We start from the raw sequence: 16,238 nt of genomic DNA, 5'->3' as shown, positions 1-16,238 counted from the left end.
GGTTGGTTTGAGGGTAGGGACAAAATAAATTGATTTTTTCAACAAAAAAATAATTGTAATTTAAAGTTGGAAGAGAGTTTTGGAAAATGTTTTCCTTAAGTTTTGAAGGGGAAGTCATTTTCCTTAAATTTGAGAAAAATGAGTTGATTTGGAAAATATTTTTCAAACATTTTCCGGAAAATGTTTTCCTTCATACCAAACACACCCTTTATCTCAATCAATTTATCAAAAACACTTATTTTTCACTTGCTTCATAGTGAAACTCCATTATTGTTAATAATAATTTCTTTCACAAATCCAACCGAGAACTGATGTTCAGTCATTATTGAAGTTCGAAACTTCGAAGTTTCAAAATTCAATTTCCATAATATAAGTTGTGTTTCGGGTTGGTAATATTGCAAAAATTCAATTATGTATTGTGGATCCTAATCTAAAATTTTGATTGATTTAAGGTAGTTTTTTAGGTGATGAACTTGGTGTAATCATTTAAAATTTATGAAATATAAATTTATAAAATGATTTGGATTATATTAAATTTATTAATATATTAGTCCAAATAAATATTATGGATTGATATAATTGAGTTAATTATTTAAATTCAATAAATATGAATTTAATTAAAACCCGCTCCATAAAGCCCATATGTCATGTCACTTAAATTTGATTGGCCGAAGGGAAACCTATTCCAATTACAACTCCCCTATTTTAAAGATATAAATAAGGGTCCTCATAATTCAGAAAAGTGGACCAAGAATTCGAACAAGAAGCTAGAGAAAGCTCGTGGATCAAAAGCCGCAATTTCTCTACAAGTTCAAGAATTCAAGAATTCAAGTGTTCAAGTTTAAGATTTGAAGAAGTCAAGATCAAGTTCAAGAACGATCAAGATCAAGACCACCGGATTCAAGATCAAGCTCGAAGCCCTTGAATTCATCTAGAAAGTCAAGATCAAGATAAAGTTCAAGTTCAAGATCAAGTCTAAGTCCAAGTCAAGATCAAAATAGAGATCAAGATCGAGATAAATTCAAGATCAAGATAAAGTTCAAGTTCAAGTTCATCAAAGATTCAAGAACAAGCTCAAGAGCCCTTGAATTTATATTTGAAAAGGCGAATTCAGAGGAATAATAGAGATTGTAACACTCGAACTTTGAAATAATAAAACGATTGTTGCATAATTTTCCGTTCTTGATTATTGTTTTCTCGACGCGAATTTCATTGTCTACAAATTCTAGCATGCCCAGTGAGACAATCTCTACCTCTCATCTCAACTTTTCAAGCATCAAAGAATATCGAGATGACTTCCATGAAGAACAACTCTCGATCAACTGCCTCTAAGGCCACTAGCTCCAAGTTCTCTACTAAAGTTGAAGGCATTTTGGGTGTTACCTTTGGAAGTTTCGGAGTTGTTACGAGAAGCAAGGTTGTTACACTAGAACAACAAACACTTCAAGTGTCATCCGCATCAACTCCAGTTTTTGGGTCTACGACTTCAAAAATATCAAGTTCTTCTGCAAACGCTTTAGAAGGAAGAAGCAGTGTTGTTGAAAAGATCAAGAAGACATTGGCTCTCCTTGAGCAATCTGGTTCCAAGAACTCTACCACAAAAGAGAGCTATAATTATGAGTCACCTTCACGTGCATCGCGTAATGTGAGTTCGCTGAAGATCAACTTATGCGACAATTCATGCTACTCTCCTACATCTCTAATGATCATGCAAACAATGGTGGTTGTTGCTTCTTCCTCTGAGGAACAACTCGCAAATCTGACGAAGTTGGTTGAAGGATTGACAAAGCATGTATAACACCAAGAGTCTAGAATCGATAAGTTGATGGATCGAATGAAAGGACTTTTAGATGGAGAAGCGAGTCATGCGCCTGGAAAAAGTGTTGAAGTTCAAGATTGGAGATCCTGCGAAGAAAGCACCGCTTATTAATGAGATGTAGTTTCTTCTGAATGAATGATCCCTCTTGATCGCTTGAAGGAGTTCATTGAAGGCACTATCAAAGATAAGTATGAAGTCTCCACCAAGTCTTCTCATATGTATGCCAAGTCATACACTGCAAGAATTGACAACTTAAAAATGCCTGCTGGTTAGCAACCTCCCAAATTTCAACAATTTGAGGGTAGAGAAAATCCGAAGCAACATGTTGCACACTTTGTAGAGACATGTAATAATGGTGGAACATATGGAGACTATCTTGTCAAGCAATTTGTCTGGTCTCTAAAAGGAAATGCCTTTGATTGGTACACGGATCTTGAGCCCAATTCTATTGATAGTTAGGAGCAACTAGAGCACGAATTTCTCAATCGATTCTATAGCACTCGGCGTACTGTGAGCATGGTAGAACTTACGAATACTCGCCAAAGGAAGGATGCACCAGCCATAGACTTCATAAATCAATGGAGGAACGCGAGCCTGAATTGCAAGGATAGGCTTAGTGAAGTTTCTGCAATAGAAATATGTATCCAAAGGATGCACTAGGAGCTTCTTTATATCTTACAGGGAATAAAGCAAAAATCCTTTGAAGATCTAGCTACCCGCGCTCATGATATGGTGTTGAGCATGTCCTCTGCCGGAAAGGATATGACATTTGTCCATGACCTTCGCAAAGAAAGAGACAAGCAGGAACCTAAGAGATGGAGCAAATTTGTGCCCAAGAACGACAACAAAGAGTCAATGAATATTAATGTGTCACCTGTGAAGTTCACTACGAAGGAAGGAAAGAAGCAAAATGTGAGATCGAATTTTCAAGCGCGTTCAAACAAAAAATCGATCCTAAGGACAATGCAAGAAAAGAAATACCCCTTCTTAGATTTTGATGTTTCTGATATTTTTGATGAGTTGCTTGAATTAAAGCTCATTGAGTTTCCAGAGATGAAGCGGCCTGATGAAGCTGGAAAAGCTGATGACCCAAATTATTGCAATTATCATAGACTTGTGAGTCATCCTCTTGAAAAATGTTTTGTCTTCAAGGATATAGTGATGTGATTGGTTAGAGTAAAGAAGATAGTCCTTGATGATGAGAAATCTAGTTCTAATCAAATCTCCATCACATTCGGCTCGCTCAATCAGGTCTAAATATGTATCGCTGAAAAGCATAAAGAAGAGTCATTGGAGCTAGACAAATCTCAAGTTGATATAGATGACGATAAAGGCTGGATTCTTGTGACTAGGCGAAGACAGAACAAGTCAAGCTTATGAAAAGAATCATGTGAGCAACCGATTAGAAAGAAGATGATGAAGAAACTGGTGAAACAGAAATCAATCAAGCGCCCAAAGAAGGCAAAGGTAGAAGTGCATCACTACCAGAAACCCCGACATCCTATAACTCTAGAAGAATTCTTACCAAGTTGGTTGCGCACAAAGTCTACTCAAGAAAATGTCGAGGCATCATGGTTTAATGCTGATAAAGAAGAAACAATGAAGGTGTCTCCAACTGACAAAGAAGGAACAACGAGAGAATCCTCACCAAAAGTGTCTCCTAGTGGCAAAGAAAAAGTAACAAGGGAAATCTCATCAATGATGTCTCCTTCATCTTCTGAAAAGCCTATTGAACCTTCTTCCAAGAAGCACATACATGTGATACAAAAATCACATTCACAGATAATGATCTTCTATTTGGTGAAACACTACACAATCGTCCTTTGTATATGATTGGTCACGTGCTAAAGAAGAAGATAAATAGAATCTTGATAGATGAAGGATCTGGAGTCAACATTTTGCCTATCCACACATTCAAGGAACTCGACATCATGACCAAAACTCTTAGTGAAAGTCGTTTGTTGATACAAGGATTCAATCAAGGAGGACAGAGGTCCATAGGCTCTATTAAATTAGAAACCCACATGGAAGATTTGCGATCAAGCGCATGGATGCACATGATCGATGCAAAGACTTCATACGATATATTACTTGGCAGGCCTTGAGTACACGAGAATATAATTGTCTCATCTTCTTACTATTAATGTTTGAAGAATCTTGAAGACGGGATTGAAAGGAAGATAGTTGCAGATGATAATCCTTTCACCGAAGTTAAGATGCACTTTGCCGATGCAAAATTCTATTTGAAGAGTTATGTTGTTAAAAGGACAAAATCAAATTATGTCAAATCAACCAAGTCTGACAAGATCACAAGCAAAAGAATCGATACGGCTATCGGAAAGGCAAAAGTTGACACTAAAAAACTTTGTCCCAATCTCAATGAAGGGAAGACCATGTCTTCAAAGAAGAATCTGACTTCTGGACTTCACTATGTTCCAAAAGTAAAGAAAGAAGAAGTCAAATCATCTAACCTTCAAGAAGATGCATTAAGAGGACTAACTCTTCCTATCAGACGGATTGATGCAATAAACTTGCCTTCAAAGCTGCCAGGAAACACAATCGCTCAAAATCAAGTGCGAGATGTGGCACTCCCTACAAAACGCACGGGAGAAGGTTTTGATCCTAATGCTTACAAGTTATTTGTGAAGGCTGGATATAACCCTAATGAACCATCAATGTTAGGGAAACTCCCATCAGTTGATAAAACCAGGCAAGCACGTGAAGGCCTAGGCTATAACCAACCACCGCCAGTTTGCATCTCCATAAGAAGAGCAAGCAATAATCATATAACTTTTGAAGATGATGTCACTGCTCCCAATAGAAAGCCTTCCGTCTTTGATCGACTAAAGAATCGACTGCAAGAACTTCTTTGTTCAAGAGATTAGGTCCATTGAAGAAGAGAAGCAACAAGCATCGGAGAAGTTATCTAAAAGTGATAACACTGGCTTCATTTATGATCCAAAAGGATTTCAAAAGTTTGATTCCTTCTAGAATGAGGTGACGAGTGGAACTTGTGGTTTCGTGTAATGAGGAACTCAAGGCAAAGGCTCATACTGTGGTTTACACCAAGGAGCGCGAGGAAGATGAAGAAAGTGTAGGCTCCTCATATCATGTTACAATCCAGAATGAGCACGATTATTTGCCTCAAATGAAGATTGATGAAGAGTTAGAAGATATTGTCTGGTGTTGTCATATATCTGTCAATGACGATGACTCTCTAGAAGAGGAAGATGTTGGAGATGCTCCACCAGAACTTGAAGAAGGAGTGAAGACCACAATAGATCCCTTAAAGGAAGTTAACCTTGGCACTGATGAAGACCCAATGCCTACTTACTTGAGTGCCTTTCTAGAAGTTGATGAAGAAATCACTTATATGAATATACTCAAAGAATATAGGGATGTCTTCGCTTGGAGTTATAAAGAAATGTCTGGCTTGGATCCTAAAGTAGCAGTCCATCAGTTGGCAGTAAGAAATGGTGCTCATCCTGTTAAGCAAGCCCAAAGACATTTTAGGCCAGACTTGGTTCCATTGATAGAGAATGAAGTCAACAAACTCATTGAGGCAGGATTTATTCGTGAAGTTAAATATCCTACATGGATTTCAAATGTTGTTCCTGTAAGAAAGAAGAATGGCCAAATTCGAGTTTGTGTTGACTTTAGGGATCTCAATAATAATGTCTTAAAGATGAGTTCCCTCTTTCCATTCCTGAGCTAATGATTGATGCCACCACTAGTTATGAGTCGATGTCATTCATGGATGGTTCTTCTGGCTACAATTAAATTTGCATGGCACCAAAGGATGAAGAACTCACCGCATTTCGCACGCCTAAAGGTATTTATTGCTACAAAGTGATGCCTTCCGGTTTGAAAAATGTTGGTGCTACATATCAAAGGGCTATGTAAAATATATTTGATGACTTGCTCCATAAAAATGTTGAATGTTATGTGGATGACTTGGTGGTAAAGTCGAGAAAGAGGAGTGATCATTTGAAAGACTTAAGAATGGTGTTTTAGCTGCTTCAAATTATCAACTAAGGATGAATTCATTGAATTGTGCCTTCGGAGTTACTTCTGGGTTCCTTGGCTTCATTGTGAGACATCGAAGAATTGAAATAGATCAATCCAAAGTTGATGCAATATCGAAGATGCCTGAGCCTCGAAATATTCATGAGTTAAAAAGTCTCCAAGGAAAGCTAGCCTACTTGAGGAGGTTCATCTCAAATCTAGCAGGACGATGTCAACCATTCGATCATCTCATGAAGAAAGGTGCTCCTTTTAATTGGGATGAAACATGTAGCGATGCCTTTAAAAGTATCAAGTCATATCTAGCGAAACCTCCAGTTTTGGCAGCCCCTATACCTGGAAAGTCATTGATACTCTACATTGTGGCATAAGAAAGGTCCGTAGGAGCCTGTTAGCTCAAGAGAATAGTGAAGGCAAAGAAAACTCTCTTTACTACTTGAGTAGAACGATGACACCAAATGAGTTGAACTATTCGCTAATTGAAAATTTGTGCTAGGCGCTAGTCTTCTCAATTCAAAAGATGAAGCATTATTTTCAAGCCCATGTTGTTCGTCTTATTTCTAGAGCAAATCCCATCAAGTTTGTTATGTCGAAACATGTCCTTAGTGACCGACTAACAAGATGGTACCTCCCATTCAAATAGTTTGAGATCGTGTACATCCCTCAAAAAGCTGTGAAAGGACAAACATTGGTGGATTTCTTGGTAAACCAGTCGATACCGGATGATTGGGAGTTAACTGATGAGCTTCCTGATGAAAGTGCGATGTTAATTGAAGTTCAACCTCCTTGGAAATTGTACTTTGATGGAGCTGCACATCGTGGCGGAGCTGGTGCTGGCGTAGTGCTCATCACTTCACAAGAAGAGATCCTACCATTCTCCTTTACTTTGAAGCAATGTTGCTCCAATAATGTCGCTGAATACCAAGCGTTGATACTTGGACTTGAGATGGCCGTTAACATGAAACAATTAAACTTATAAGTCTTTGGTGACTTTCAGTTAGTGATCAACCAACTCTTGGGAAGTTATGAGGTAAGAAGCCTGAATTGCGTCCTTATCATGATTATGCTCAAAAGTTGATAGGATGGCTTGGAGATGTAACCCTTCAACATCTGCGTAGAACGAAGAATAAGAAAGCTGATGCATTGGCTGCTCTAGCTTCAACATTAACCCTTCCTGATGAAGCGCAAATGACTATTTGTCAAAAATGGATAGTACCACCGCCAAATGAAGCAGAGTGTATAGAAAATGAGCTTAATCATCTCATCACCGTTTCTGAAGCCGCGAAGGAATAGTGGAGACAACCCATTATTGACTGCATGTGTTATGGGATACTTCCAGAAGATCCAAGGAGAAGGACTGACATTCGTTGTCGTGTACCTCGCTTCCTTTAATATAAGGACACATTATATAGAAGATCATTTGAGGGTGTAATATTACAATGATTGGGAGAGGAAGAAGCAATTCAAGCTTTGCAAAAGCACACTCGGGAGTATGTGGATCACATCAATCTGGATCGAAACTCCACTTTCACATAAAGAGGATGGGGTATTATTGGCCAACCATGGTGAAGGATTGCTTAGAATATGCTCGGAGGTGCGATGCTTGTCAATTTCATGCGAATTTCATACATTAGCCGCCCGAAGTATTGCACCCAACTATTTGACGCTTAGGGATTGGATGTTGTGGGATCACTACCAAAATTTTCTGGTGGACACTTGTACATCTTGGCTGCAACAGATTACTTCTCAAAATGGGTTGAAGCTGTCGCTCTTAAATAAGTGAAGAAAGAGAATGTTGCAAATTTTATTCGAGTTAATATCATCTATCGTTTTGGCATCCCTCGCTACATAATAACAAATAATGGCAAGCCATTTGATAACAAGTTAATGAACAAAATTTGTGATCTCTTGGGTTTCAAGCAGCGTAAATCTTCTATGTATCATGCTGTTGGCAATGGTCTCGCTGAAGCATTCAATAAGACTCGATGCAACCTCCTGAACAAAGTTGTCTCCAAGTCCAAACGGAATTGGCATGAAAGAATGGAAGAAGCTTTGTGGGCATATATGACGACATACCGCACTCCAACTCAAGCAACACCATATCCACTCGCTTTTGGTGTTAAAGCAGTCCTACCATTCAAGCGTCAAATACCTTCCTTAAGACTTGCTATTCAAGAAGGGATCACTAAAGAAGAAAATGCTCGACTGCGTATTGCTGAGTTAGAAGCACTTGACGAAAAGAGGCTAGAAGCCCAACAAAACCTTGAATGTTATCAAGCTCGTCTATCTCGTGCTTTCAATAAGAAGGTTCACTTGAGGTGCTTTCAAATTGGAGATCAAGTTCTCGCTGTAAGAAGACCTATCATTACTTCGCACAAGTCTGGGGGCAAATTTACCTCAAAGTGGGATGGACCATATGTCGTACAAGAAGCATTTTCACAGGGTGCTTACAAGATTGTTGATGCCAATGGCGTAAGGATCGGTCTTATTAATGCAAAATTCCTAAAGAGGTACTACCCTTGAAGTAAGATGATGCTCCTTAAGGTACGAGCCTAAACGGCATGTCACTCTTGGCCCGCAAGAGTATAAACTGTGTACGGCACAACAAAAATAATAAAATAATAATAATAAAACAAAATCACTCAATCCCCCAGAACTACGTTGCAACTTGATCCTCTTCATTGAGGTACGTAGGCACTTAGAATATATCCTAAGTTCAGTTGCATGAGTGTCAAAAAACCACATGTTCCCACTTAATCTGTCACATGACAGTCAAAGCGATAAGTATTTTGTTTTATCTTTTGTCTCATCAAATTTTTGACTTGTACGAAGTATTGATTGATCAATAGATAGGGGCAAACCCTTATAAAATATGAGTTTCGTTAACAACATGCTTGACGTTTCTTTAAATTCAGCCAGGTATACAAGTTGAAGTCTTCAAATCCTCTAAGTATACAAGTTTAAGTCTTCAAATCTTCCAAGTATACAAGTTAAAGTCTTCAAATCTTCCAATTATACAAGTTGAAGTCTTCAAATCCTTCAAGTATGCAAGATGAAGTCTTTAAATCTTCCAAGTATACAAGCTGAAGTCTTCAAATTTTCCAAGTATGCAAGTTGATGTCTTCAAATCTTTCAAGTATGCAAGCTGAAGTCTTCAAATCTTCCAAGTATGCAAATTAAAGTCTTCAAAGTACTCCAAAGTCTGCAAGTTTAAGTCTTCAAATTCTTCAAGTCTGCAAGTTTAAGTCTTCAAATTCTTCAAGTCTGCAAGTTGAAATCTTCAAATTCTTCAAGTCTGCAAGTTGAAATCGTTAAGTCTGCAAGTTGAAATCTTTAAGTGTACAAGTTGAAATCTTCAAATTCTTGAAGTGATTCTTCAAGTCTGCAAGTTTAAGTCTTCAAATTCTTCAAGTCTGCAAGTTTAAGTCTTCAAATTCTTCAAGTCTGCAAGTTTAAGTCTTCAAATTCTTCAAGTCTGCAAGTTTAAGTCTTCAAATTCTTCAAGTCTGCAAGTTGAGGTCTTCAAATTCTGCAAGTTGAAGTCTACAAGTTGAAGTCTTCAAATTATTCAAGTTTGAAAGTTGAAGTTTTCAAGTCTTGACACTATAAATTACCTTTCTTAGGGCGGGAATGTGTATCTCTCCAAGTATGCAAGTTGAAGTCTTTAAATTCTTTAAGTTTGCAAGTTGAAGTCTTCAAATTATTCAAGTTTGAAAGTTGAAGTTTTCAAGTCTTGACACTATAAATTACCTTTCTTAGGGCGGGAATTTATATCTATCCACTTTCGCCTTAAGAATATCGTAAAGTTACCTTTCTTAGGGTGAGGATTTGTATCTATCCGCTTTCGCCTTAAGAATACCATAAAGTTACCTTACTTAAGGCGGGGATTTGTATCTATCCGCTTTCGCCTTAAGAATACCATAAAGTTACCTTACTTAAGGCGGGGATTTGTATCTATCCGCTTTCGCCTTAAGTCTTCAAAATCTCCAAGTATGCAAGTTGAAGTCTTTAAATTCTTTAAGTTTGCAAGTTGAAGTCTTCAAATTATTCAAGTTTGAAAGTTGAAGTTTTCAAGTCTTGACACTATAAATTACCTTTCTTAGGGCGGGAATTTATATCTATCCGCTTTCACCTTAAGAATATCGTAAAGTTACCTTTCTTAGGGCGGGGATTTGTATCTATCCGCTTTCACCTTAAGAATACCATAAATTACCTTTCTTAGGGCGGGAATTTATATCTATCCGCTTTCACCTTAAGAATATCGTAAAGTTACCTTTCTTAGGGCGGGGATTTGTATCTATCCGCTTTCACCTTAAGAATACCATAAATTACCTTTCTTAGGGCGGGGATGTGTATATATCCGCTTTCGCCTTAAGAATATCAGTTGTATGACAGAATTTAAAGTTAACTTCGAAAAATCACCTAGAAAAATTCTGAAGGTATTAAATCTTGAATTTCGGAGATGTTGTAGACCTTTGTGTCTAGATTCTAAATAATCAAGCATCTAGTAAAGCCACACAAATCTGAAATTTTCAGTATGACAGAATTTAAAGTTAACTTCAAAAATCAATCTAGAAAGAATTCTGAAGGTATTAAATCTTGAATTTCGGATATGTTGTAGACCTTTGTGTCTAGATTTGAAATAATTAAGCGGCTTGTGATTTCGTCGTTCCTACATAAAGACACGAGAGTTTTAGTAAAGCCGCACCACCCTAAATTTTCAGCATGGCAGAATCTAGAGCTAACTTCATAAAATCATCTTAAAATTTTCGCAAGGTATTAAATTCTGAATTTTGGATATGTTAGAGATCGAGAAGTCTAGTTTCTGAAAAATCAAACCGTTCATGATTTTGATTTTTTTACAATGAGATATGAATTTTCTATGACAGACGTGTCAAGCTGTAAAAAAAATGACGAAAATCAGAAAAAGGGAGGAAAATTACCTTGAATTATGCCCCTTTCGTCATAGGCTTGGAGCTCACGATCTGTAATTGAAGATAAAATTGAGGATACAATGTGTCTATTTATAGATGTGATGTGGTGGGAATAAAATCTTTCTCCTAGTTCAATTACAATTTCTTTTTAACTAGGACAATAAAAAAGGACATGAATTTAAAATTGAGTGGGACTATAATTCTTAATTCCACTACAATTTGAGCTTAAATGGCATCATAAAATAAGATTAAAGGGGTCACATGCCCACTCCAATTACATGTATTGGAGTCAGACAATAAATTAGAACATTGCATGGGTATGGTAAATAAATTATTATTTAATTAATACTTCAAGTCTAGTCTTCAGAAGATAAAATATCTCGACAAGACTTGAAGCAGGGGGCATTTGTAATCATTTACAATTTATTAAATATAAATTTATAAAATGATTCAGATTATATTAAATTCATTAATATATTAGTCCAAATAAATATTATGGATTGATATAATTGAGTTAATTATTTAAATTCAATAAATATGAATTTAATTAATGCCTGCTCCATAAAGCCCATATCTCATGTCACTTAAATTTGATTGGCTGAAGGGAATCTTATTCCAATCACAACTCCCCTATTTTAAAACTATAAATAGGGGTCCTCATAATTCAGAAAAGAGGACCAAGAATTCGAACAAGAAGCTAGAGAAAGCTCGTGGATCAAAAGCCGCAATTTCTCTACAAGTTCAAGAATTCGAGAATTCAAGAATTGAAGAATTCAAGAATTTAAGTGCTCAAGTTTAAGATTTGAAGAAGTCAAGATCAAGTTCAAGAACGATCAAGATCAAGACCACCGGATTCAAGATCAAGCTCGAAGCCCTTGAATTCAACTAGAAAGTCAAGATCAAGATAAAGTTCAAGTTCAAGATCAAGATAAAGTTCAAGATCAAGTCCAAGTCCAAGTTCAAGATCAAGATCAAGATCGAGATAAATCCCAAGTTCAAGGTCAAGCTCAAGAACCCTTGAATTATATTTGAAAAAGCGAATTCAGAGGAATAATAGAGATTGTAACACTCGAACTTTGAAATAATAAAACGATTGTTGCATAATTTTCATTCTTCAAGTTTGCAAGTTGAAGTCTTCAAATTCTTTAAGCCTGCAAGTTGAAGTCTTCAAATCCTTCAAAATCAAGTTCAAGTCTTCAAATTCTTCAAGCCTAGTCTTTGAAAGATAAATTATTTCGACAAGACTTGAAGAAGGGGGCATTTGTAGGCATTTAAAATTTATTAAATATAAATTTATAAAATGATTCGGATTATATTAAATTCATTAATATATTAGTCCAAATAAATATTATGGATTGATATAATTGAGTTAATTATTTAAATTCAATAAATATGAATTTAATTAATGCCTGCTCCATAAAGCCCATATCTCATGTCACTTAAATTTGATTGGCTGAAGGGAATCTTATTCCAATCACAACTCCCCTATTTTAAAACTATAAATAGGGGTCCTCATAATTCAGAAAAGAGGACCAAGAATTCGAACAAGAAGCTAGAGAAAGCTCGTGGATCAAAAGCCGCAATTTCTCTACAAGTTCAAGAATTCGAGAATTCAAGAATTGAAGAATTCAAGAATTTAAGTGCTCAAGTTTAAGATTTGAAGAAGTCAAGATCAAGTTCAAGAACGATCAAGATCAAGACCACCGGATTCAAGATCAAGCTCGAAGCCCTTGAATTCAACTAGAAAGTCAAGATCAAGATAAAGTTCAAGTTCAAGATCAAGATAAAGTTCAAGATCAAGTCCAAGTCCAAGTTCAAGATCAAGATCAAGATCGAGATAAATCCCAAGTTCAAGGTCAAGCTCAAGAACCCTTGAATTATATTTGAAAAAGCGAATTCAGAGGAATAATAGAGATTGTAACACTCGAACTTTGAAATAATAAAACGATTGTTGCATAATTTTCTGTTCTTGATTATTATTTTCTCGATGCGAATTTTATTGTCTACACTTGGTTTTTGGATTCAAGAAAGAAAATGGAGTTAGTCTTTGTATAATAGTGCACAATATTGTATATTATTGTATATGAATATATAAATACATTTCATAATTTTATATAGTATTGTATATTGTGTATATAATATTGTATACCAAGTTTTTAAATAATTTTGTAAAGATAAAATATGAAAACTTTTTATATGTCACGACTCGATTCCTCGAGTCATGATGACACCTACTATAACCCACCAGTAGGTAAGCCAACCAGTAACCCGGAACAACAAGTAATGGTCCTGAGGGTAGAAACTAAACAAGAGTAGGCCAAATTTAAGATAACAATATAAACAGACGAACAAAATGAGTACAAGTCCCAAAAGTGGACAACAGAGACTGGACTGTCTCGAAAGGTAAAAGATAAGTCTATATATACAGATGGAGACTGAAATAGTACAAAACGCCGTGTGCTCACCCCCGTCTCCGGATCAGACTGGTCCAAGCTCGATCAACGCTGGCTACTAGTGCCCGGACCTGCTTCACGAAATAGATGCAGAGCGTAGCATGAGTACCAAACAACAGGTACCTAGTAGGCATCATAGGCCGACTGAACTTGAAAAGTAAAGGCAATATGAAAAGAAGGAATAATACAAACCGAGGGTCAAGAGCGAAAATCTAAGTAGCAATGGAATGCACACGAGTGTACAAAGAACTAACTAAAGTAATCTATAAGCTAACTACACCTAACTGGGGCCCCATAAGCCCAGAAGGTACACTCGTGCGCAAGTTAAATAAAAACCCGAACGGACCCCCTTAAGCCCGACGAGTACACAAAATAACTATAATTAAAGAGAATTGCATATAAGAACCCAAGAACGGAGAACATCGAACCAGAACCTAAACACTACTTAATAGAATCTGACAATACGGAAGCCGGACCTCGAACCGGATGCTCACCAGAAGTACCCAAGTAACCAATCACAAGTATCAAATATTTGAGGCCGGAACTCTAACCAGATGCTCTGTATAGGTATCTGGGCAATAAAGGCCGAACCTTAAATTGGATGCTCCATAAAGGTGCCAATGTAGCTGCTGAAAGAGTCCTAATCGATCCACGCTCATAAATGTTCGTGGAAGGCCGCTCATACTTAGCCAATCAATGTAAGTCCTTGGAACCGAATCGAAAATCAAATTCAAATCGCGAAGTAGAACTAACGTCGCCGACTTAACTCGTGAAGCCGTAACATCGGGTAAATAAGGATAACTATCATCGGAGAAAGCATATTGCCTATCTAAGACCCAAACTATCAGACTCAAGTCTGCTACACCGCGGGAATGATTTGGAAGATCCAAAACCAAAAATAGTGGTATTTGCTAGCAACAACATAATGGAGGCAGTCACTCAATATAGATTGATCCGAAATCTGATTCAAATCCAATATAGTACCTATGGGTACATAAGAGTCCACAGGGATCTAAGCCGGCCGAGTGACGTCGAGGTAAAACTAAGGCCTATCGGATTCGAATCATGTATTTCTAAGGCAAGCCCTAGTCAAACCTAAAATAAGGCCCAACATGCTTCAAATAAACAGTAATTAAGCATGCAAGCACTTCACATAGCGAGGAGGGTCAATTAATAACACAAAGCATGCTCACAATTACCCGATAATTCTTGAAATAGGCCGAAAACATGATTTCTAAACACCTATGCATGATTCAATAACTACCAACCAAAATCCCAACTAATCAACATGCATTCACACTCTCAAGCTCAATCTAAGTGAAGGAAACCGTAGCCTACTTGTAGGCCGATCAAACGCGCTCGCTCCAAAATCACTTCTCCGGAGCTTTCCCTTTTCCGAACGACCTCGAAGCGCTGCCTCAATATTAAAAATAGAGTCACAACGTTATTACGATCGTTTAGACAAAAAATCAGAACAAATGGAGATAGATCAATTTCAGGGTCAAAACGGGAAAAGTGGGACCCGCGCTGAAAATTTCGAAATCAACCCCAAAAGTGGATCCTATCCAGTTCCCCCAGCTCATGTCCCAAAATGGGACACAATTCGGGGGTCGGGAACAACACAATATCAACATGCAACCAAAATCCAAATTTTCTCAAGAACTAGAAATGGGACAGCAGTTGAATCAGTATATTTACCAGAAACTAGAGGTCTACAGAAAATGCCGACAACACCACAACGTTCTCCTCGAAAAACCACTCAAGATAGCCTCAAGAATCACTGAAATCGGACCTAAAATGGCTGAGAAAGCAAGTATCAAAAATTCCAAAATCAAGCTCACAAAAAGTGGTCGTGGCAGCAGGTATTTTACGAAAATTACCTCAAACGGGGATCCCAAATCACTATCCGAGCTCACCAACGCGTTCCTTGCGAAAAGCCTCACAAGATGAACCTTTGAATCACTAAATTTGGACTTGAAATGAGAGAGTTATGAGGGTTTAAGGTTTGGGAATGTTTGCTGATATATCTGCATTATATAGCAGATTTTCTGCAATTTGTTGCCAAAATTAAAACCTCCGACGGGGTGCTCCAAACTCGTTCGGATCCCCGTGCACATAAACGAAATATGCAAACATACCAAATTCGATATTCTAGACTCAATGGCATAGTCAAAATTTCCATACGAGGTCATCTTGACAAAAAGTAGGTCCCACACCCAAATGTCATTTTAAGTCAAAAACCACAAAAGAGCTCAGAAAAAATATCGAAAACCTCAAGACACAAAAGAAAGATCAATCTAGACCAAACTTGACATTCCGGAGCTAACCGCTCGGACGGAATTCTCATCCGAGCTTGTTTAATCAGAATGTTGACCAAAGTCAAACTTAGGCTTAAACTTAAAGTTAAAATGCCTAATCGCACCGACTCACACTGAAAACCTAGGGAGTCATGTCGACTATGCTACTAGCCTAAAATGACCCTTTCAGAGCTGATGGAATCGTCAGAATTGGATTCCGATGTCATATTCTTGAACTTTTTATCGAAAATGATCGTTCAAGGTTCACATGCTCCAAAACACAAAAACTCGCACCAAAACCAAACGAACGACCAGGTGACCGAACTGTCAGTCCCAACAAGTCATAAATGACTTGAGGTCGCTACAGGAACGCTCTAAACGATTCACAGAAGTCAAGACACAGAAATGACCAGGAGGGTCATTACAATATCCACTACTAAAAAAGACTTTCGTTCGCGAAAGAAAGGATCAAGAAGTACTTGAAGGCTCAAACAAGTCGGGAAACTGCTCTCGCATCTCCTGCTCGGTCTCCCAAGTAGCCTCCTCGACTGGACGATGCCTCAAACGGACATTAACAATAGGAATGACTCTCGAGCGCAATCTCCTCACATCTCTGGCTAGAATGGCAACTGGCTCCTCTACAAATGTCAAACGATCATCCAACTCGACTGCATCATACTGGAGCACATGAGACTCATCAGGAACATACCGG

Source organism: Solanum tuberosum, unplaced genomic scaffold, assembly GCF_000226075.1.
Source record: "Solanum tuberosum cultivar DM 1-3 516 R44 unplaced genomic scaffold, SolTub_3.0 scf00378, whole genome shotgun sequence".
In the NCBI taxonomy this organism is placed as follows: Eukaryota; Viridiplantae; Streptophyta; class Magnoliopsida; order Solanales; family Solanaceae; genus Solanum; species Solanum tuberosum.
This window is presented reverse-complemented; position numbering follows the sequence as displayed.